This window comes from Lynx canadensis, chromosome D2, assembly GCF_007474595.2.
Source record: "Lynx canadensis isolate LIC74 chromosome D2, mLynCan4.pri.v2, whole genome shotgun sequence".
NCBI classification, from domain to species: Eukaryota; Metazoa; Chordata; class Mammalia; order Carnivora; family Felidae; genus Lynx; species Lynx canadensis.
The window spans coordinates 32683600-32707190 of NC_044313.2; the positions used below are offsets into that span (position 1 = coordinate 32683600).

Below are 23591 nucleotides of genomic sequence, written 5' to 3' on the forward strand. Positions count from 1 at the left end.
CAAGGACTGGGTCTGGTTCGTCTTTGCCTTTTCATCACCTTGCACACTGCCCGGTGTGTAATAGGGTTCGTAAATAATCTGTCGCGTGATCAACGAATCCATACATTCTTTGAGGGATGATATAAATAACTCTTACCAAGATCTTATAGCTGAACATTGTTCGTCTATTACAGTCTAGTAACTATATATAAGCTAATTGATAGCCTTGTATTCAAAATGCATTTTAAGGGACATTTTTCTAGCATATAGAGTATTTCAGACAGCTTGGGACATTAACTGAGCACTTTTGAGGTAGTAGATGCATTGTGTTTATGAGAATTCTTTTTTTTTTTTTTTTTGTAATTAAAGGAGCAGTGTTACTGAAAATGTCACATTAGGAAGTGAACCCTTAGGGCACCTGATGGAACTTACCTTCATTTGTCAAAGGAGAGTATGACAGGCCTTTCAGTAGAGTGAGTTGGATAATTCAACTGTATCTCCTTGAATTTAGTATTGGCTTTAAAAGACCCACATGTACACACATGTGTATGTGTGTGTGTGTATATTTAAAATATTTTTTGTTTTATAGTATAAGGCAGGGGCACCTGGGTGGCTCAGTCAGTTAAGCGTCTGATTCTTGATTTTGGCTCAGGTCATGATCTCACAGCTCATGAGATGGAGCCCTGCATTCAGCTCTGCACTGGCAGTGTGGAACCTGTTAGGGTTTCCCTTGCTCCCCCTCTCTCTGCCCCTCCCTTGCTTGCCCCCCCAATAAATAAATAAACATTAAAAATATATGTAAGATAACTATGCGGCTTGGGGCTCCTGGATGGCTCAGTCGGTTAAGCGTCCAACTTTGGCTCAGGTCATGATCTTACTGCTCGTGAGTTCAAGCCCCGTGTCCGGCTCTGTGCTGACAGCTTGGGCTCCAGGCTCCAAGCCTGCTTCAGATTCTGTGTCTGTCTCTCTGCCCTTCCCCTGTTTGCACTCTGATTCTCTCTCTCTCTCTCTCTAAAATATAAAATAAAACATTTTAAAAATTAAAAAAAATAAGATAACTATGCAGTGGGACATAGTCAAAGAGTTCTGGATTGGCAATCAAGAGACCTAGGTTCTAGAATTAGCTCTGCTTCTGTGGGAGTAGGCAAGACAGTTTCCTGCTTAGGCTTTTATAATATGAAAGTGTTGTGCTTGTTCAGGGATTGCAAATGTCTGCAAGAATGGGGTTACTAACTTAAGTTGCTGTATGTGCTATACCATTTTTTTTTCTCTTAGAACCCTGTCCCCTTTTTCTTTTATGTTCCTACTTCTGTTAAGTTGAGGGAAATATTTCTGTATCACACACACACACACAAGAAGACCAAGAAACCCAGTAATATAAGGGCAATGATAATCACAGCTCTCTCCACGGTGAGGCGTTAGGGAGTGGTAGGGACTGTGGCATATTGGAGTAGCCAAGCCTGCTTATGAAGGGCAGCTATCACTTAACACACCCGATCGTTTTTAGATGTATATGTGGACCATGTTGACTGTTTTTTTTTTTTCCCCTAAGAGAACTCATAAGTCTGGGTTTTATGTCACCTCTCTGATGTTTAAGTTTTGGCTTAAATTTTCTAAGCCCATCCTTCAGATCAATGTAATACTACTATAGGTTAGGTGTAGCCCACTGGGCTTTCAGTTTGGGATCCCTGTTATAGATGATCTCTAAAGCTTCTTTCTGCCCAAGCAAGGCCCATCTGATTCTAATGGGGACCATTTCAGCTGGTGAACTAAAGATTGTTGTTCTAGTTGGGGAAGATAGTGGGGCTAGAAGAGGAGTATGGGGGCTTAGGCCTAACCAGGATGCCTGCCAATTGGTGTTTTGGCTGGCCGCCTCCCCTTGTGGAGAGACCACAGGGTGCCTGATTCATACCAGATGTTTTGTTTGTCATTGCAGGAGTTGGCATTTGTTGGAAGAGTTTGTGAAACCTTCTCTCTGCCCAGAGCTCCGGGACCAATGCATCTTCCCACCACCTTAAACCACTGGTAAATATGTTCTGTTTTGTTTCTTCTTTTGCAGGAAAGGGAACTATTTTTGGTGCACTATAGAATGTGATTTTGGGAGAACCACACTGTCCTTACTGTTCTAGAAGGAAGAACACTGGGCTGGGCCTAGGCATATCTGGGTTCTGGTACCTACATGGTTGTGCCATTTTTACTGTGCGATCTTAGGTGAATTGTTTGACCTCTCTGGGCCCTAGACAGAGAAATGAATCCTACCCTGCTAAAAGAGATATGTATGGGAGATTGCTTCCAAGGGAGTAAAGTGCTGGGCAAGTATAAAGTAATCCTAGTTAGCTGTGAGATGTAGAGCTGGGTAATTCTAAGCGAACAAATTAAAATGTGAACACGTATGTTGGAAACATGGACTTAAATACCTATTTTCTGAGTCTTCCGGAGTGGTGTTTCAAGACATTTGCATTTTCCGTTTTTCCCCCTTCCTACCACTGCTGCAGCTGCCGTTTTCTTGAAAGGTTGAATTAACTGCACTTCACAATTACCTTCATTTTGGAGATCAGATAATTTCAGTTAACAAATGTTTTTCTTTCCAAAAGAGACTTAATTACTCCTCACAGCAGGTAAGCGCCTTGCTTCTGTGGCAGTTGAAAGAGGCAAAAATATATCCTTCACAAGAGTGTGTCCGTGCCGAGAAGAGGGTGCTTCAAGGTATGCTAGCTAGCTGAAGGTCACGTGAAGGACTCCCATGAACTGTTTGAGGGGAAGGACCACCATGAGCCAGGGAGACAGTATGACCCTGTGTGTCTTGATTCCCGCCACACTATTGAGAAAAGCCCGTGTGTTTTCTCACTGGCTGGTCAGCTTGCCACCATGTGGACCAGGTGCTGGGATGACCCGGTGAGACAAGTTCCGGGGGCCTGGCCACATGGGGAGCTTGCTGAATGATGGGGGTTGGTGCAGGAAGGACAGGCGGTTAGGACAGACAGGCCCAGGGTTGGGGACCCCACTCGGGCGTGAGAGGCTGACCAGATTGCTATGTCTAAAGGGACACAATGGACATTCTGCGTTCCACAGCCAGAGTCCCATCTGGCGGGCAAGAAAAGCTCCATGGTGGGGGGTCCTCAGAGAAGCGTTTGGTCTCAGGTGGGTGGGACACTACCCATTCAGCAAATATGTGTTAATGCCTACTCTGTGCCAAGGCACTGCTCTGGGCACTGGAGATTCACTGGTCTAAAGGCAGACTTTGTCCACAGCTCTGAAGCTTAGATTCGAGTAGGGTGGCAAACAAGAATGTGAGCTCCATGACGGCAGAGATCTTTGCTTATCTTATTCACTGGATATCCCCAGCTCTTAGAAGAGCACCTTGCATGCAAACATGATGGGTACTCACTAAAAATTATTTTTATTTTATTTTATTTTATTTTTTTAAATTTTTTTTTCAACGTTCATTTATTTTTGGGACAGAGGGAGACAGAGCATGAACGGGGGAGGGGCAGAGAGAGAGGGAGACACAGAATCGGAAACAGGCTCGAGGCTCTGAGCCATCAGCCCAGAGCCCGACGCGGGGCTCGAACTCACGGACCGGGAGATCGTGACCTGGCTGAAGTTGGACGCTTAACCGACTGCGTCACCCAGGCGCCCCTAAAAATTATTTTATGAACAAAGTAGATCACTAATTAGATAATATCAGGTGGTAATAGGTGCCATGGAGGAAAAAAAAAGTGAGAGCCACCCCACTTTGTGTTTTTTGTTTTGTTTTGTTTTGAGGGGCTGGAGGGACTATTTTTGAAAGAGTGGCCTGAGAAGACTTCTGTGCATGGGAGAGAGAGGGAGAAAATTCTGTGCAAAAAATCTGAATGGAGTGAAGGAATCTAGGGGGAAGTGTGTAGGCAGAGGGAACAGTGAGCGAAAAAGAAAAGCCTTTGACGTAAACTGAGCTTGGCATGATAGGAGAACAGGAGGGCAGCCAGTTTGGCTAGCCTTGAACTGGGAGGTAGGTATGGGGAGGGAGAGTGATATGAAGTGAGATCAGTGGCAGGTGGGAGCCAGATCTTGTAGGCCACGATAAGGAGAGTGTGATTACCACTGGAGAGTTTGAACGGAATTATTTGTGCTTTACAATTATTTTCCTGGGTCCTGAGTGGAGAATAGACTTTGGGGTCAAGAGGAGAATCATAACCTGAAGGGGTCCAGGCAGGAGATAAGGGCATGGCTTGGATTAGTGTGGTGAACTCAGGATATATTTTGAAGGTCATGCCTGCTGGATTGGTGTGGGGTGTAAGCAGAAAGAGTCCAGGATGAGCCCAGTGTTTTTGGCTGGGTGAATGATGTTGCTGTTTACCGAGATGGGGAACAAAGAAGGATATATGTGATGGTGTTTGGGGGCGGGGGACCTGAGGGTTCAGTTCGGGCATGTTAAGTTTGAGATGCCCATTTGCTATTCTCATGGAGATCTAGAATTGGCTGGGGCTGGAGATGGTCCCTTTGAGAGTCATCAGCATGTAGATGGTATTTAAAAGCTATGAGGCTGAATGAGATTACTTAGGTAGAGAAAGCAGTGCGAGGTAGGATTTGGACAGAGAAAGAGGCAAAGGGTGGATTTTCCATAGAAAACCCCTAAGAAGTAAATGGAGACACATGCTAATGAATATGGTATGATTTCATGTAATACAAATAGAAATTATTCAAATGAGATAATGATATAAAAGTAGTAAGGTCTCACCTTATATTAAAAAAAAACTTGGGGCGCCTGGGTGGCGCAGTCGGTTAAGCGTCCGACATCAGCCAGGTCACGATCTCGCGGTCCGTGAGTTTGAGCCCCGCGTCAGGCTCCGGGCTGATGGCTCGGAGCCTGGAGCCTGTTTCCGATTCTGTGTCTCCCTCTCTCTCTGCCCCTCCCCCGTTCATGCTCTGTCTCTCTCTGTCCCAAAAATAAATAAACGTTGGGAAAAAAAAAAAAAAATTAAAAAAAAAAAAAAAACAAAAAACTTGAAGTACTGTGACTCCCCAAACCAAGAAAATTAGTTTTAGAGTTGTGTAATTTTAAATCGGGTCAACTGAGAGAATTATAAACTGCATTAATGCAACTGGCACGTGGCTGTGCTTTCAGCTGGCAGGCAGAAGGTTCCAGCATCCTTTGCCATTAATAGCATGTAAACTACACTGTTCTTTATCTGTACTGCCACTTCTGCAAGCCATTTTGATGACTAAGTTTAATTCACTGTTAATATGTTTCAGGTTTTTCATCCTGTAATCATACCATCCAAAAGTTCATTAAACGAAGGCTCGCGAGCGTGTAAAACCACGCACGAAGATCAGTACTTCTGCAATCAGTGTTAGAAGTGATTCTATTAAAAGGTCAAAGAGGCCTTTTTTTGTTTGCAGAACCACAATTTAGGAAATATTTAGAATATCTCTGAAATATTAAGATAAACTATATCGCAGCAAAAATATACCCTGATGCTTGTAGTAGACGTATGCGTTTCAGGTACCGCCCATATCCCTCAACTGCCATTGACTGACAGGAGAAAATCAGTTCTGAATCATATACATTTTTATCTATTTGTGGGCTCTGGGCACAAAATGCACCTGCTACTTACAGTTTTTGTCTGTTTCTTAGAGAATTCGCCCCATTGAGCTTCCTGCACATTCTCATTGGGCTCTTTAGTTTTTCCATTTTCACACTGCCTGGTGAGTTTGTTTAGTCTTGTTATCTCCGGTCCCCATAGAAATTTTTGCCCTCTTCTTGAAGTTGCTGCCCAAAGTTAGCCTGCCTCCTCCCTCTTGCCCTGGGCTTCGGGTCCCACCCATCTTTGACTGCCCTAGTGAGCCTCCCAGCTTAGCCCTCCCCAGAGGCTTTTCAGGATTCTTTAGGAATCCCTTCTTTGGGGAGACTTTCACCTTTTTCCCCCAGGCCTGGTCTTTACATGCTTTTTGTGGACTTGACAAAAAAATAGGAAACCAGGGTCCTGTTGAGGGCAATGTGATAAACAACTGTTCTAGAATGTACGGTTTCAAATTGCTTGGGCAATGGGCCGCCCTAACTTGTGTTTTCATGTATTTCGAAACCCTTGTATCTCAGTGAAAATATTCTCAATGGGACTTCTGGAGCATCTTATAGTAATATGCGTTGGTTATGTACAATTCTATATCTATAGCAAATGATTTATGGTGAAATGAAGGTTTCGGTTGAAGGGTATTTATTCATGACAACTGACATCAATCCTGGTTTTAATTTGTCTTTTCTTATAGAGTAGAACCTAAATATGATTAAAAAGAACGAAATTTACTGACAATCATGGGAGGATTTCTCTTCCCTACTTACTTCTTAGTAAGTGCTTTTAGGAATTAAAAAAAAAAAAAAAAAAAAAAAAAAAGGCTGATACCTTCTCCTGCCCCTGGAGACTGAGTGGTCAGGCATTAAAAAATGGTGGTATCCTTGCGGCGCCTGGGTGGATCAGTCATTAAGCGTCCAACTTCAGCTCAGGTCATGATCTCAAGGCTCATGAGTTTGATCTCAAGGCTCTGCGTCGGGCTCTGTGCTGACAGCTCAGATACTGTGTTTCCCTGTTTCTCTGCCCCTCCCCTGCTCATACTCTGTCTGTCTGTCTGTCTGTCTGTCTGTCTCTCTCTCAAAAAAAAAATAATAATAAAAATAAGCATTAAGAAAAATTAAAAAAAAAAAGATATTTAAAAATGGTGATATCCTCCTTAAGGTGAAAAGCAAAACAGTGCTTCAGTGCCTGTATGCATGTAGACCATCTCAGGAGGAGATGCTAGAGAGGGGTAGCTTTTTGGGGAGGGCCATGGTATAAGAAAGAGACTTCTTTTCACTCTATACCCCTTTTATACTAAGAAAAAAAAAAAAAAGAGCTGCCCAAAGTGGAGTCACTCGTGCTAAGACTCACATCAACAAACCAAGGCTTAATACCTAACCTAATTATGTAACTTTTAATAGTCAATCAGGAATTACCTGCTCTGCAGTAATGAGAAGGTAATCTGCCTGATAGATACCCCTCTCCCCCTCCCCCTCCCCGCCTCCCCCCAAAAGAAGGTGACCTTGCCTGGGACAACCTACTCTTTGCTAGAACAGCTTTGCACCACGTCCTTCTGCCTATAAAAATCTTCCATTTTGTATAGTTTCTCAGAGCTCCTTTCTGCTAGAGGGGGATGTTGACTGATTTGTGAATCATTGGATAAAATCTATAAGATCTTTAAATGTACTCCATTGTTTTGCTTTTTAACAACTTCTAAATTTTTTTATATCATGTTTATGTATTAACTTTAAAAAGCATGATAGTATCCCTTTTAACCTTTAATACATGATCCCGAAAACTTACAGTTCCTTTGTTAACTTGGTTTTCTAAGTGCCCTTGCTCGATGTATACTGAGATTGAAAACGTTGCCTGTTCAGTGTCTATTGCCTTTATTTGTTCTGAGCCTGTGTTCATCAGCAGGTTGAGACTAGGCTTCTTTAACTTGAATTTCAAATTTTTTGCATATATTTTGCATATGTCAGCCCCATTGCTTTCTTTCCTCCTTCTTTCCCTTCTTTCAGAAAGGATTTAATAAGGCTGTTTCTGGCCAATATTTTATTCCACAGCTTTAGACAAATATGAATTTGAAATGAGGTGACCTTGCCATGAATTGAACCACAAATTATGCTGTTTAAACCGACATCTCTCTGCTGCCCTTTGGAGCAAAATATTGTTGCGTTGTGGAACAGGACGTGGAATTTGGAATCCGGTGGTTGAGGGTTTCTAACCCCAGAGCTCAGTCAAATTTAAAAGCAACCGTAACTCATTTTCCTTAAGAATCTCAGCTACTGGAGGGAAATGCTCAACATGGAATTTACGTGAGTTGTCACCTTTCCTTAAGTGAAGGCTGGAATTCAGGGTCGAATACCAATGTTGCCAGTCACTATGCTGTTGTTGGGCAGCTGTGTGTGCTGTTGGGGACAGCTTCTGCAGAGGTCATTGTCTAAAAAAGTATCTCCCTGGACTTGCTGTATTGGTTTGTGTCACCAGAGTTTCAAACAGGCACTTTCTGGCCAAAGTTACTTTGTCCTGTAAAGAGATGATACCCATTTCAAGCAGCAGTGACATTTTTGAGGTGTTGCTCTTTCTCCAGAAGATTTACACCTTTGATTTTGTACTTTTTAAACAGGAAGTTTTATCACATTTGCCGGCCACGTGTATAAACAAGATATTTTCTCCTTTTCCATCCAGTGACTACAACTAGAAAGTGAGAAACCTCTTTTGCCTTTCTTTTTCCTCCCTGGTTTGGGGAAGTAAACATTAGATCATACGTGGGGCTGTCACAAAAACAGGGAGCTCATCACCATCTCCTGTGATTCCTGAACATCATGGGAAGAAGTCCCTCTGAGTGCTCCACTGACTAAATTAGACAAGGCACCATCTGATACCTGCTTCACAGCAGTGCCCTCATCCTGCAGTCTCCTTATCAACGTGGAGATGACTCACTCTGTTTTCCTCGCTCAGAGAGATTTGCTCTGGTTTGCTGATTATGGCAGTGATTAAATAAAAAATGGTTCCTACAGAGGTATGCTTGAAAAAATAACTGCATTATTTTTGCTTGAACTTGCACAATTGAACTTTCATATTACAGTCAGTTAGGTATTGGTTCTTAGGCTTTTTTGGGAGCGGGGTCAAGACCCCTCTAAGGCACATATGCACATTGCCTAATTTGCATATATAATGGATTCGCACCCCTCCACCCAGTTATCATGCCTTCTAACTTAGTCACACAAACCATTAGCATATTATTATAAGAGTGATTCTGAGCAGCAGGTTACCTGCTCTGGATGGCATTTCTGTTAGAGAAAGATTAAGGAAGATAGGTATGTTCAAAGCAGCCTAAGTTTATTGAAATTTGCAACTGCCAGAATTGGCTCGATATGGACTCAAAAGCTGGAAATACTCTTCTATGAATTGCTTTTTTTTTAGTTTATTATTTTGAGAGAGAAAGTGAGCATGAGTAGAGTAGGGGCAGAGAGAGAGAGGGAGAGAGAATCCCAAGCAAGCTCTGTGCTGTCAACACAGAGCCCAACACGGGGCTCAGTCCCACGAACCACAGAGATCATGACCTGAGCCAAAATCAAGAGTCAGACACTCAACCACCTGAGCCACCCAGGCGCCTCAAATTGCTATTATTTTAATAAAAAAGGGAAAGAGGTACTTTTACCCTTTTTGCTTTCCAACAGCTAATCTCATGTTTTTCTCAAATTCATTTATTCCCTCTTCTCACCTCCCTGTTCAAGAGAAAAGTTATTATGGAGAAATACAGGTTAAAAAAAAAAGTGTATAGAGCTCAGTCTTCATTTTCCAACCAAGTTTGTGTTTCTAGATGTTGCATTTGTTCCCTGAGTTAATTACGTTTATAAGCATCCTGTCTGTTGTGGCAGGTTACAGACTAGCTGCCCAGGAAACACCAGTTTTAAGTATTTGAAGTAAGTGGCCAGAATTTTAAAAGTGAGGCAATTTCATATAATTTTATTTCTAACTCCTCTTGACCGAGTATCTTGCAGTATCAGGCCATATCCTTGCGTGGAGCAGAGTGGGCTAAACGGAGGACCAACGGTTGTCCCTCTTGTGGGGGCCTTCAGGGCCCAGTTTGCTGCAGTCCCCGCATACCCACTTGTCACCTGCTTAGCTCGCTCAGGCTTTTGGTTTTGTAACCTGTGACTTATGGTTTCAGTTTCAAATCTTACCTCAAAGAATCAGCGGATCTAGAGGCTCAACAAAACATTGTTTTGGTATCCTCCTTTGTAAATTACAGAAACTAAATTCAAAATGATAAGGAGAGGGGTGCCTGGGTGGCTCAATCAGTTAAGTGTCCGACTTTGGCTCAGGTCATGATCTCACAGTTCATGGGTTTGAGCCCTACATTGGGCTCTCTGTGTCACCTCAGAGCCCCCTTCGGATTCTCTGTCCCCCTTTCTCTCTGCCCCTCCCCAACTTGTGCTCCCTCTCTCCCTCTCTCAAAAATAAACAAACATTAAAAAATTTTTAAATAAAATGATTGGGAGAAAAACGGTTGGGGCAGTGGAGTAGTGAAACAAATATTTTTTCCTTCAAGAGATTTGTGTGTTTTTTAATAAGAGGAAGGAAAGAAAGCAATAATGTAATTTTTAGAGTATTCTTTACAAATACCAAATGATTAGATTCGTTTTGAAACATATCATGTATTCTACATAATGTGGTTTGCTCATAAAATTACCATATTGGGAACATTTATATAAATCTAATTAGATTTTTTTCTCTTAAATATTTTCCTTTTTCTTTCTTCAAATGGAACTGAATTACTGAACTTGAAGGAGCTGAACATCTCTTAAGTTTTTTTTATAATAAGATCAAAATATAAAACTGGATGACAGAAGTCACCATTTTCACGAAACAGTTGTTAGTTTTTGAGCCCTGGTACCTTCCAAAGTAATGAGTAGATTACAGGAAAGGAACTTCACACAAATGAGACCAAGCCAACAAACCAACCTCAGATTTTAATAACCATGTGAACTAACCATTACCATTTTATGAACTTTGTGATAGGTAGTTTCTGTTTTTTTCTAAGAATTCCTTTTTTTCCCCCTCTTAAAATCATTCTTGTAACCTTCTGAAAATGGGATGCTAGCCAGGATGTCGACAACATCTCCGTCCTTTAGCTTTCTGGTTTTAGAGTGCAAGCCCATCACAGAGGAGTCTGGGCTCCTCACCCTGGCCACCCTGACTTGCCACCTACCTTAGAACAACATACCCTCTCTGGGCTTCATTTTTTTTCTTACATAAAATGAGATCATATTTGGGTTAGCTGTGAAGAATTCTCTGACATGTAGCAAACCCTTCGTTCTGGGCATAAGTTTTGGGAAACTCTGGTGTCCTGGCCAGACAAGTTCTATGGGGCTAGAAGAGCAGAGTCTCAGTGGAGAGGGGTTCCTCATGGTTGCCTCAAATAGACGTGGAAGAGCTAAGTACAATGAGGTTTGTTCTCAACAAGCTCACGGCATGACCCTCAACCCACCATTCTGGGAGAGGACTCTGGACCTCTGCTTAGGAGACAGGACAGAAGCGAATTAGGAAGAATTTTATCTTCTTGGCATTGTGTAGAATATTTCCAACCTTTGGTGCTCCCAGGTCTATGAGTGGACTCACGTTTGCTGTTCGGATTATCTTTACACTTGAATTATACGATCCGGGGTCATACTTTTTCCTTTCTTTGTGGCAGTCCGACACCAGTTACATACCATCTCTTGGCCATTACGTGGCAAAACTGTTGACCGGAACAAAAAGTAAATGGCAAGTGGAGAGGTTTTAGCTGAGTAAACGATACATGTTATAGAACATGGTCAACACAGGACGGTGCCATAGAGGTTGCTGCGGGTGTTTTGTGGTGGGCCTGGGTCTGTAGTTAGCGGAGAGTGTGGTGTTCTGCTTGTCATTGGTTGGCAGCTTCTAATGGCACTTGGAGCATGGAAATATAAATATATGCACATACACTGCAACATATGTAATATACGTGAAATGTGTGTGTTTTATATCAAATATATTGTGTTTTTTAGGAAATTTATGTCAGGAATAAATGGCACTGCAATGATTTCAGTGCTGCTTGGGTTATCATTAAAGGGGCTGTGTGTGTAGGAGCCCATTAGGGACCAGAGACGAAGCTTGCAAAGGCCTTGCAATTGTTTTAAAAGGCTTTTGACATATTCTAGGCTGCATTCTTGGCTCACATACCTAAAGATACTGTGGATTTTGCAACTCATTAGATCGGCTCTTCAACATTAAGTCAGTGATTTGTTTTGTTTACTCGTTTGTTCAGACAACAGCTATCGAGTACCTAATACCTTACATAGTGCCTTTTGGCATTTGGAACATATCCATGTACCTCAGCCACTCAGGTGTGCTGGTTTCAGAGGCCAGTCAGATGCGCGGGCAACAGCCTGTATTGGTCAGTGACTGTCTTTTGTGCTTGTGAGCAGATATACCCACAGCTTGGCCTGGGCTATTTAGGAAGGAACTCGGGACAGGTGGACAGAAGGGTTGCTATGGGGGCTGGGCTTGGACAGTCGTGCCCAGGAACAGAGGGGGTGGGAGTCCTCTGCTGAGCATGAGTGGGGTGGGTGGGATGCGGTTGTGGCTCTGAGGAAGATGGAAACTATTTGGAACAGCTGCCGTGGGTTGGGCACTAGGGGCTGAGCGAGAGCTGAAAGCTAGGCCTGCTGAGTAACTAGGAGGAAGCCGTAGTGGACAGCAGGTGTGGCCTGGCTGTGTGACTCTGGGACAAATGGAGAGGCTGGGGTGCGGGGTGGCGGTAGGGATAGGCCTGTTGCTTGATGATTGACCTAGTGTAGGCATATGCCAGCCGTGTGAGTGTGGCCGGACAGGGAGCTGTCGAGGGCGTCTGAGGGTTCTGGGCAATACCTCTACTTAGCATGGCTTATAAGGCCCTTTGTGTCTGAGCTCCTCCCACCTTGCATGCCCTCTTGGGCCATTCCTGTGTACTTTTATACATATTATTCCCTTGGTCAAATTATTTCCTCCTCCAAGTGTTGGCCCAGGCATCAGTGCTGGGAAGCTGTTCCTGCTTGCACTTGGCTCCAGTCTCTGCTGGGGCAGCTGACTCTTCACCCCGTCCACATGTCTCTCCCGTGGTACCATAGAGGCTTGTTCACAGGCCGCTGGCATATGTGGAGTGATGGGTTCATTGAGTAGAGGACTGTCCTAGTACCTAGACGTACAGAATGTGTTCAGTAAATGTTTGCTGAATGGAGGCATAACTGCTGTGTTGCAGTATTAGTTTGTAATATTGGGTACCTATCTATCTATCCATCTATTGGTTGATAGAGTAAACAATACATGTTATAGAACATGGTCAACACAGGACGGTGCCATAGAGGCTGCTGCGGGTGTTTTGTGGTGGGCCTGGGTCTGCAGTTGGCAGAGAGTGTGGTGTTCTGCTTGTCATTGGTTGGCAGCTTCTAATGGCACTTGGAGCATGGAAATATAAATATATGCACATACACTGCAACATATATAATATACATGAAATGTATTGTGTGTGTATACATATCTTAACTGATAGGTAGATAATATATGTATTAGATATATATTAGATAGATAATATATATGTATAAATATTAGACCTAGAAGAAAACTATAAGATCAGCTAGTTCAACTTACTCATTTTATAGTTCACGGAGAACTGAAACTCAGAGAGATTGAGTGCCTAACCTGATGTCACACAGCTTGCTCGAGGCAGAGCTAGGACTCAAAATCACCTCCCCTGTCTCCAAATGCCATATTCCTTCCACTGTGCCACAGCAGTCTCCGGATGTGTCTGTGCATGACTTAAGGGTGTGAAGACAGCAAGCCTCTGCCTCCGCTAAGTGCGTGGTTGCAGCCTAATGTCACTATTCATGGTGGTATGTTATCTCATTTTTCTCCTAGGGAGGAAAACTGTGTCCTGACAACCCGAGGACCTTTTCCTCCGCATTGTGCCAGGTTTACAACAGCCCTTACCTCACTGCTTCCCCTTCCCTTTCCGGGTTTGTCCTAGTTTATCTTTGGTTAGGGCGAGCATCAGCAACTGTTTCTAAGTAAATAGAGGAATTGCAGATTCAGGGTTTGTGGTTTCCAACATTCAGTGCTTTGGGCTTCAGCCTGTCCCCTTCTGACTGCTGTCATTGCTACTCCTGTCTCCAGATTGCCCTGATTTAGCATGTGTTCAAGACTGGTAGTGTACAATGGAAGTTTCCTCCTTGGAGCAAGCAGAAGAACTGACAGAGCACTGAAAAAGGGAAGCCTTAGGAGAACGAGAGTGGGCATATGTCTGAACTGTTCTGTATCAGTAAAAAACAACAACAACAACAACAAAAAAACAGGGTATCTGTTGGTTTCCAGACCCATCCTTGGAGAATGAGATACATTTTGGGTTGTCTAGAAATGCTTGTTGTGTATTTTCCGTCTCCAAACTTGTCTCTGTGCTTTTGGATAATATTTGATGCTTAGAATGTTCTGTCTAGGGTTAAAGTCTCAGTGTGACAGAGGGTGGGGTGTGGCTGGTTCCCTTACCGCCTATTCACGGATGACGCAGTTTTGTGAGGTTGGTTCCAGGTCACTGCAGATCTTCTTAACTCCCTGCCCATTACCCTTGGTCTGAAGTACCTTAGGGTCAGTTCCAGGACTAGAAGATCTGGACATGAGTTCTGGGGGTGGGGGTGACTGGTTTGACCCTTTGGGCTCATCTGTTAATTAACCAAACAGTACATGGCAAACAAATGCCCATTTTGAAAAAAATGCTTTGGAGACCAGGGTCTTCAGAGTTTTTATTACTTCAGGGAGCTCTTCAACACTGCTCTCTCTTAGCACTTCCATACTCCCCTCACTTTCTTTTTTTTTTTTTTTAAGTAGGATGATGCCCGGTGCCCCCATTAGCTCAGAAGTCCTGTGGCTTGGAACAAGGCCAGTGTCTTTGGTTTTACAGGGTTTCTGAAGCCACTTTGGACCTTCTTGGCTCCCAGGCACTTGGGAGCCTGTTTCTGATTCTCCCTGGGCTGGTTTTGAGTTCCAGGTATTGAGCTGAAAGTACATCAGCCAGGGAGTTGGACTGCATCAGGAAGTATTTTGATTTGCTATATTCTCTGCTTGGCATCTACTCATTTCCTTCAGGGACATCCCCTTCCTTGGAAAAAATAACTCCAAAGATGCTTGTCTGACCTATGAGCTAATAAGAAGGCACTCCAACCAGGCGCTTCCCTTTAAGGATCTTGGTTTGTCAGTCACAGGTCACCGGGTGAGAAGGGCATCACCAAATTTAAAATGTTCCTGCATCCACTCCTCCTTGACCCACCTGCCGGCAGTGGTCCTTATGCTGGCAATCTTGGGACAGAACCAGCATTGACGATAGCAGATGTTGGCCAGAGAGCTTTTTTTTTTTTTAAGTTTATTTATTTCCAGAGAGAGAGAGAGAGAGAGAGAGAGAGAGAGAGAGAGAGAACGAGCAGGAGAGGGGCAGAGAGAGAGAGAGAGAGAGAGAGAGACAGAATCCCAAGCAGGCTCTGAGCTGTCAGCACAGAGCCTGACATGGGGCTCGATCTCACAAACCGTAAGATCATGACCTGAACTGAAACCAAGAGTTGGATGCCTAACCAACTAAGCCACCCAAGTGTCCCTAGAAAGTGTTTCTAAGGTGTCAGCCATCACACTGCTGGTGTGCCCTAAGAGGTACCCTAACTAGTGGCCTCTCTGAGCCCCAACCCTGAGCTCTGCTCCAGGTGTGTGTAATCTTCTTCTGTGATGCCATAACTTCTCTGTAATTAGGAACGAGAGCATTAGAAGGGGCTCTGCTGGGATCCCAGAGCTGTGTTGGGACCTCATCTGGAAGCTCTCTGAGGAGCAGCATAAGGACTCTCACATAGCTAAACTTGACTGCTCTTTTCAGTAGCCACTTTGGGCTCTTGGTCTGTGTGAAGCATGTGGCCAGGGATAGGTTGATTTCACGTGTATTCACCTTAAATTTCATCTTGTTAGATTTGATTCATCTTACAACCTCCAAAGAACTTTAAATACCCAGCTTTTGTCATCTAACATGGTGATGAGCCCTCCCTCATGTATGTCACCTCTAGATACAAGTTGTAGATCAAATGTACAGGACAGGCCTAAGTCCCCGTGCCTGCAGGCTGGTGGCTCAGTCATCTCTATGTAAATCTGCCTAATTGCTCATATTCATATTCACAAGAATATCATAGAACTGTTAAAGCCTGGCTCGAGTGAAGTTATGCTCATCTGAACTATCAGTCTTCTAAATCTAACAAAAAAGAGAATTGGTTCATTTGATACTTGATTATGGAGAACCTCTATCAGTTTTTGGCAGTCATCACTCTTGAGTATTCATCTATGTAATACTCCAGGCTAGAATTTTTCTGGACGTTAGTGCCAAGCCTGTTGGCATATACTTCTAGAATCTTCCTTTTGTTAATTATTTAGTTCCTTATCTTTGAATGCCATTCCTTTCTTTGAGGTTTCTGAAGGACTGCTGATGGTGATTCATCTGCGGCATGTGTCCATACTTTGGCTGTCTGTGGGTGTGATTCATCTGAGCCTAAAAACCTGACTGGACTTAAAATGGCAGTAGTTCCCCCGGCTCCACACCTGTCTTAGTTACCAGAGTCGCCTCTTCCAGTCAGTAGTTACCAGAGTCGCCTCTTCTGGTTTGAAGAACGTTCCCTTAGCGCAGGCTCGAGGAACTATTTCTCTTCTCCTCCGCTGGCTGCAGCGTCCCACTGGCTTCCCCAAACAGGCCTATGCTTCTTTGCTTTTCTTCTCACTCTGATGCTAATTTGACAAACAAATGACAAACAAAAACCTACCCCTGATCGTTATTCACATTTCTCACCTGTTGTAATTCATCCCAGATACTAGCGTTTTGGACTTTCTTCTGACTGATAAATGCTGCTGTCCTTTGTTTAGCTTCATCTCTATTCTATCCTCCTGCAGCCCAGACATGCAAATAGAGCATTCCATGCTAGGAGTGCAGCCCTTTAAAGGACTTTGCAGGGCCTTCCTGGCTGTGGTCCTCCCCGGGCTCTTTGGACCACAGGAGGATTTCTCCAAGCTCAGATAACCTCTGCCTCCCTGTTTGCCTTTCTGATACTTAGCTTCTCACCATCATATTCTCTCTCATTTTAAGCTCTGACTGGCTCTCTGGGCTGCCTGGCATAACCCTGTGGGGCTGAGTTAATGACTCAGGACAGGAGTCGGCCATGCTGACCGCCCAGAACTTTTATTCCCACCCTGACTCCCCGAGAGACCAGCTCTTCAAACCTCCCACCCAGGGCAGGGCAGGGCTGGGTCCACCGATACCTCTGCCAGAGTTGAATTCTCAAGGAGCATCTGGGCCTCTCCCTGAGCTGAGGCAAAAGACCAAGGCCGCCCAGCCCCGGGTCAGAGAGCCAAAGGAAGGGAATAGGCCAGGGATGGGCCAGCAGAGGGAACGGGCTGGCCGAACTCAAAGCAGGACATCTGGGGGAGGCTGGAAAGTTTGCTTTCGATAACTCTGAGGACTCTAATCCAGGGGGCCAGGCAGCGGGGCATTCCACTTTTCTGCAAGAGGAACTCGGTACTGGGAGACTGCCTTCTGAGTCGCCATACTATTTTGGGATGAGTAAGTCAAGGAGCAACCCTCTCCTGGCGCCTGGAAGTGCCTCACATTTCCTCATTTTAGACTTGCCGTTCCTATAAAGAAAAGCGTCAACTCCGTTACAGATGCTGGATCATTAAGGCTCAGGCTGGATGGAATTTTATCTCCCCACTGTCTGTGGACAAGGATTTACTGAGAAAAATCTCAGTAAGGGATGTTGATTTAGGGAAGGCTTTTTAGAGGACCCACTTTAGGAATGTGTATTTGCATACAAACAATGAAAGTGCTAATTAAAATGATTCTCACATAGTCATTTTAGCCATGCAGGGACTGCAGCTTGGCAACACTTGTATAGTGGAAATGAGTGTACTTGGAAATAATAAAGTATTGCTCCTTTCATCCATCTAACCAACTAAGACTTATTGAATGCCTTCTGTTTGCAAGGCACTGTGCTAGAACCAGGGGGTTGGGCATTGAAAGGTCAAGTACAAAACCTGATGTTTGCCCTCTAGGGTAACCAACTGAGGGGGGTTCCTGGGACATGAGATCACCAGGAAAGTCCAGGGAGAACCAGGGTGATTGGTCACCCTACCTCAAGAGTTGAAAGTTAGTAGGAATTAACCAAGTACCTAAAATGCTCTGCCTGTGGATGGAGACCACATCCACTCACATTGTTTTAAAAACTCTCTGTATTTTGGGGCGCCTGGGTGGCTCAGTTGGTTAGGCAGCCGACTTCGGCTCAGGTCATGATCTTGTGGTCTGTGAGTTCGGGCCCCGCGTCGGGCTCTGTGCTGACAGCTCGGAGCCTGGAGCCTGTTTCGGATTCTGTGTCTCCCTCTCTCTGACCCTCCCCCATTCATGCTCTGTCTCTCTCTGTCTCAAAAATAAATAAACGTTAAAAAAAAATTTTTAAAAACTCTCTGTATTCTGCCCTTAGAGTTTTTCCTCCTCCATGTTAAATAGTCAAATTCCCTTTTGAAGCTATATACCAACACTTAGAGTATTTCTGTTGCCATCATCCACCATACCGGCATCACCTGTCACGGGGCACCTGCTGTGTGCAGGACTTTGGACTTTGTCGTGGGGAGTGTAGGTGGGGCTGGTTCAGCACTGAGGTGCTATGAAAGCCTTTCCAGCTCCTGACGGAACACCACCACCAACTCCTTACCTTTTTCAAAAAGTGTGTTAGGGCACAGTAGGTGCAGAATAAATATTTGTGGGTTGGAGGTTATTAACTTTGCAGTTAAGAGTACAGGTTCTGGAGTTCGTAGACTCGGTTTCAAATTCTCTTCCATATACTTGCTTTGTGATCTTGGCTTGCTGTAACTTAACCTCTGAGCCTCATTTTCCTCTTTTGTGGAATTGAGATTAATACAAGGGATTTATTGTAATATGCCATAATAGTAATAACAACTATGATAGGCTGCATGGTATAGTGTATAATTGAACGTACTTTGGACTCAGACCGTTAAAGTTCAGATCCCATTTCCTAGTTATGTAACCACAGGCAAGTTATCGAGCCTCTCTGGGTCTTAGTTTTCTTATCTGTACAACAGAGATAGTAATAGTACCTCTAACAGAGGATCATTAAAAGTGAGAATTGTACGTGAATCTCTGAATTTTCCAAGGGTGATGAGGGTAAAGTTAGTATGACAACATTCCAGGCAGCTCCTGCCTGCGGTTTTGGCAAAGTAAAACCATTGTTTGGGTCTCAGCTTTCAGTTAAAATTCCGATGTAATCTCAGACCTTATTTTTAACCCTGCCCACCCTCATTTCCACTTTTCTGATATATATTCACGTATATCTAAATGCTATCTTTACTTGTATATCTAAAAATATGTAAGAATTATACAACACCTTGTGCTTGGCATGTAATGTCATATAAATGCTAAACTGTAAAAACTATACAGCATTTCATTTTGGTTATTTTAAAATTTCTGTGAGATTAGACAAGTCAAGTATTAGTCTCTTGCCACCTGTTTATTGTTGTTATATTTGAGGGGCAAAAATGAGATTCTGATGGGTTAAAATGGCTTGCCGAAGGGAACCTCGTTAGTAAATGTTAACTGGGCCTAGAACCCATGGTATTTGCAATAAAAGGTATAGGTGTACCTATACTCGTTTATCAAAGGCACATGGGTATGCACAAAAACATTAAGCCTTTGATATAATAAATCTGGAGACAAGCGAATAGTGTATTTACCCCGTTCTATATCCACTGCTCTCACTCAAATGTGCCGTGATCCCCTAGAGTACTGCTAACTGATGTTCTCTGTGAATTGCAGCATTGAACTTGTACACTCCAGTTGGTTCTCTGAAACTTATTAAGGTTGCCAGTTTAAACCTCTTCCAGATTCTGTCTACTATCTGGCTGGACTCCCTTTGGAGACCAAAAGATGCTACTGTGTTTATATACCTGATTTCAGAGCCTCTTAGAGGAGCCATTTCATTCAAGGGGATCCCAGGCTACATAGGAACACTCCCTCTCCCCCTGCTTTTATATGTGGTGTTGAAACACTTCATTTCTTGTAAGAAAGTTAATTATGAAACGGGTGTATCCAGGAATGTGAATATAGGTTTAAAATGTTTGTGTTTACCAATCTGCCACTCACTCAGATACCTTTAGATTAAAACATGTTCATGTTTGTTCATTAACTTGAGCACTTAAAAAATGCTGCTGTGTAAGGTGTTAAAATATGAATATCATTCTATATGAGCAGTGAAAGGTGGTTTAGTACTTAAGTCCTATTTTTGAGCTCTGGAATTCAATTCCTTCCTGTTACCAGCTGAACCTGGGACTGATGTATTAGATGAAAATATAGTCCTATCTTCAAACGTGGACAACAGGACATTCTGTCCTCCAAATTTCAGTGTTTGAATCGGGCGTTGCAGGAAACTTGGCTCCCTCTCTTTCTTTTCAAAATAATAAACAGAGATGATGTTGCCTCAGGTTTCATCTGATGGGGCTTAGATGCTGTTGCCTCATAAAGGCTGATTCATAGACAAATGGGAACTAATTATAGTAACGTAAAAATAACGTCCCCGTTTAAATTTGGCAAGGCAAGATGCCTTGCATGTTTTGTAGGACATGAGAGACTGTTTCTTTAGTGGCATGGGGGTGACATACCCATTCCTATTTTAGCCACACAGTGGTTGTGCTGGGTCACTACCTGCCCTCTTTTATCTTATTTTTTAAAGGATTTCTCATGCTCTCTCATGCACACGCCATGCACAAACGTTGAAACACCTCTTACTACCTTCTACACAGGGAATTCTCTCTTGTTATTTATCCACTGCATTTTTAAGAAGCAAGTGTTGGAGTAGTAGAAAACGGATGGCATTTTATTCATATATATATATATATATGTGTGTGTGTGTGTGTGTATATATATGTATATGTATACATATATATGTGTGTATATATATACATATATATGTATATGTGTATATATATATATATATATATATATATATATATTTAAGGTTAATTTATTTTGCACGAGAGAGAGAGAGAACACATGCCTGGGTGTGTGCAAGCATGCTTGCAGGGGAGGGGCAAGTGAGAGGGAGAGAATCCCAAGCAGGCTGCACACTGTCAGTGCAGAGCCTGACCCAGGGCTTGATCCCACAAACCGTGAGATCATGACCTAGGCTAAAATCAAGAGCTCAACTAACTGAGCCACCCAGGTGCCCCAGAAAGTGGATGGCATTTTCAATTTATTTTTTAGTTCTAATTATTTTGGAATATCTACTATGAAAAAGTATTTGATGAAATGAATGGAAAAGTGTCACAGGGTATTCTGATCACTTCTTACCTTCCCTACTTGGAATTAGGTTGGAAAACATTCCACCATGATTTTCTTCAAATAATTTTGGTCTTTGAATTTGCTTTATATAAATAGGTGATACATGAACCATGTTCTTAATTCAAAAATTAGAAAAATATTTCTCATGAAAATTAAATCTTCCATCTTTTTTTCTGTCAAATTCTAGTACCTAGCTTTCTCCTCAGAAGCACCAGTTTCTTGTGAACTATTCTGGAGGTTTTCTCTGCATCTGTAAATATGTATGTTTGTCTGTTTTCTTTACACAAATGACTTCATACTATCCATGGTGTGTTTGGACCCATGGTATTATCCATGGTTATTTAACCATAATTTTGGAAATCATTCCATCTTACAGTTTGAGCTACCTCATGGTCTTTAATAGTTTTGTTGTTTCTGTTGAATAGATGTGTCATAACACATAAACAATAGTTTATGAATGGAACTATAATTTAACCATAATTTTGGAAATCATTCCATCTTACAGTTTGAGCTACCTCATGGTCTTTAATAGTTTTGTTGTTTCTGTTGAATAGATGTGTCATAACACATAAACAATAGTTTATGAATGGTATTTAGGCTACTAAATCTTTTGCTACTAAAATCATGGAACAATGATGACCCCATACATCTGCTATGTGATAGGCACTCCATCTTGGTGGTCATCAGTGTGGGCTCTAGAGCCTTAAGGGCCTGGGTTTAAATCTCAGTTTCTCCATTTACTGTTGAACTCTATGGTATTGGCTAGTTACTTATTCTTTCTGTGCTTCAGTTTCATCATTTCTAAGATGGTATTCATCTTGTAGGTAGGATGTGATGATTAAAAGCCTTAGTCTAAAATACCATATGATTTTACCCATATGTGGAATGTAAGAAACAAAACAGATGAACATATGGGAGAGGGGGAAGAGAGAGTGAAACAAACCATGAGAGACTCTTAAAGATAGAGAATAAAATGAGGGTTGATGGAGGGGAAGTGGGTGGGGGATGGGCTAGATGGGTGATGAGCATTAAGGAGGGTACTTGTTATGATGAGCACTGGGAGTTGTATGTAAGTGACGAGTCGTTGAATTCTACTCCTGAAACCAATATTGTACCGTATGTTAACTGACTAAAATTTAAAGAAAAGTTTGAAAAAAACCCAACAACAACCTTAGTCTATAGAAAGCTTATAGACCGTGCCAGGCGTGTAGACCGGTCTGTACGTATTTATTTATTTATTTTTTTTTAATTTTTTTTTTTCAACGTTTATTTATTTTTGGGACAGAGAGAGACAGAGCATGAACGGGGGAGGGGCAGAGAGAGAGGGAGACACAGAATCGGAAACAGGCTCCAGGCTCTGAGCCATCAGCCCAGAGCCCGACGCGGGGCTCGAACTCACAGACCGCGAGATCGTGACCTGGCTGAAGTCGGACGCTTAACCGACTGCGCCACCCAGGCGCCCCTGTACGTATTTATTAATAGTGTCATTTGGCATGATGTGGAAACATCCGAATTTTAAGATTCACTTATCTCTGTGTGTTTCTGACCCACTACTAGTAGTAAACAATTTTTGTGTATAGGTTGTAGCTCCTAAATTTACTGAAATGTCATGCTCATCCACCCCTCCCCCATTTCCTCGTTGCTTTTGTGTAGCATCCTGGAGGAGAAAAGGAAACATTTTATTTCTGGCCACTCTAATCAGGTGTTCAGACCCCTTCAAAGGCATAAAATGTATTGCCTATGGTGATAATTTGTTTTGAAGTTTATTTATTTTGAGGGAGGGAGAGAGAGAGAGAGAGAGAGAGAGAGAGAGAGAGAGAGAGAGAGAATCTGAATTAGGCTCCATACTGAGAGTGCTGATGTGGGGCCCAGTCTCATGACCATGAGATCATGACCTGAACTGAAATCCAGAGTGGGATGTTTAACTGATTGAGCCACCCAGGTGCCCTGCCCATGGTGATAATTTTTAACAAATGGTTCAAAATCTTCCCCCATCCATAACTAACTTAGAACTTTATGATACTTAAATGTCTTACATTTAGGTAAATACATTGTATACGTGTGTGTATATAACTCAAATTTATTTAATGATTTCACTACATTTGAAATGATAAATTGAAACTTAGGAAAAGACTGGAGAGTGCACTTACCCTGATTTAACTTCGGTGGAAGTTACAGGGTCTCCTGTCATCTGTGAATCTTACATCATTGAAGACCATCACTTTCGGATTCAGATAAACCAAAGCTGAAGTCCCCATATTGGTGTTGGCCAGCTGTTTGAGCTTTCACTTCCTGGGCGTTGGTTCCCCATCTATAAATGAAGACATCAATCCAGCTCATAGGACTTTGCGGATGACAGGAAAGAGTAAGTGAAGGACCCAACGGCATATGGCACAGAGCAGGTGCTCATGAACTATCAATTTTCCTACCTTTCCCGTCCTGCATCCTGCTTCCTCCTGCCATCCGCACAATCGCCTGAGAGTAACCTCTTCCACCTGACTCCAGTGTTCTTCATCTCCACGCTCCTGACTCACCCCGTGATTAACCGATGTGCTTTCACTGCTTCAGCTGGGAGGGCAGTAGATGTCTCATGTGTCACCTGCCTCTTACCTTGTGGTAACCAGTTTTCAGTGAATGCCAGTGAGTGAGTGAGA

The 23591-nt window shown here is 43.0% G+C and overlaps 1 protein-coding gene across 3 annotated transcripts in view; it reads left to right on the forward strand.

The window, feature by feature from the left end:
* Nucleotides 1-23591, forward strand: part of SORBS1 (sorbin and SH3 domain containing 1) — a 189983-nt gene that overhangs the window by 22327 nt on the left and 144065 nt on the right. For all 3 annotated transcript variants that reach the window (XM_036064312.1, XM_030335628.2, XM_030335629.2), the window contains exon 2: nucleotides 1916-2004. The gene's annotated coding sequence lies outside the window, so the exon portion shown is untranslated. The remainder of the gene's footprint in view (nucleotides 1-1915; nucleotides 2005-23591) is intronic.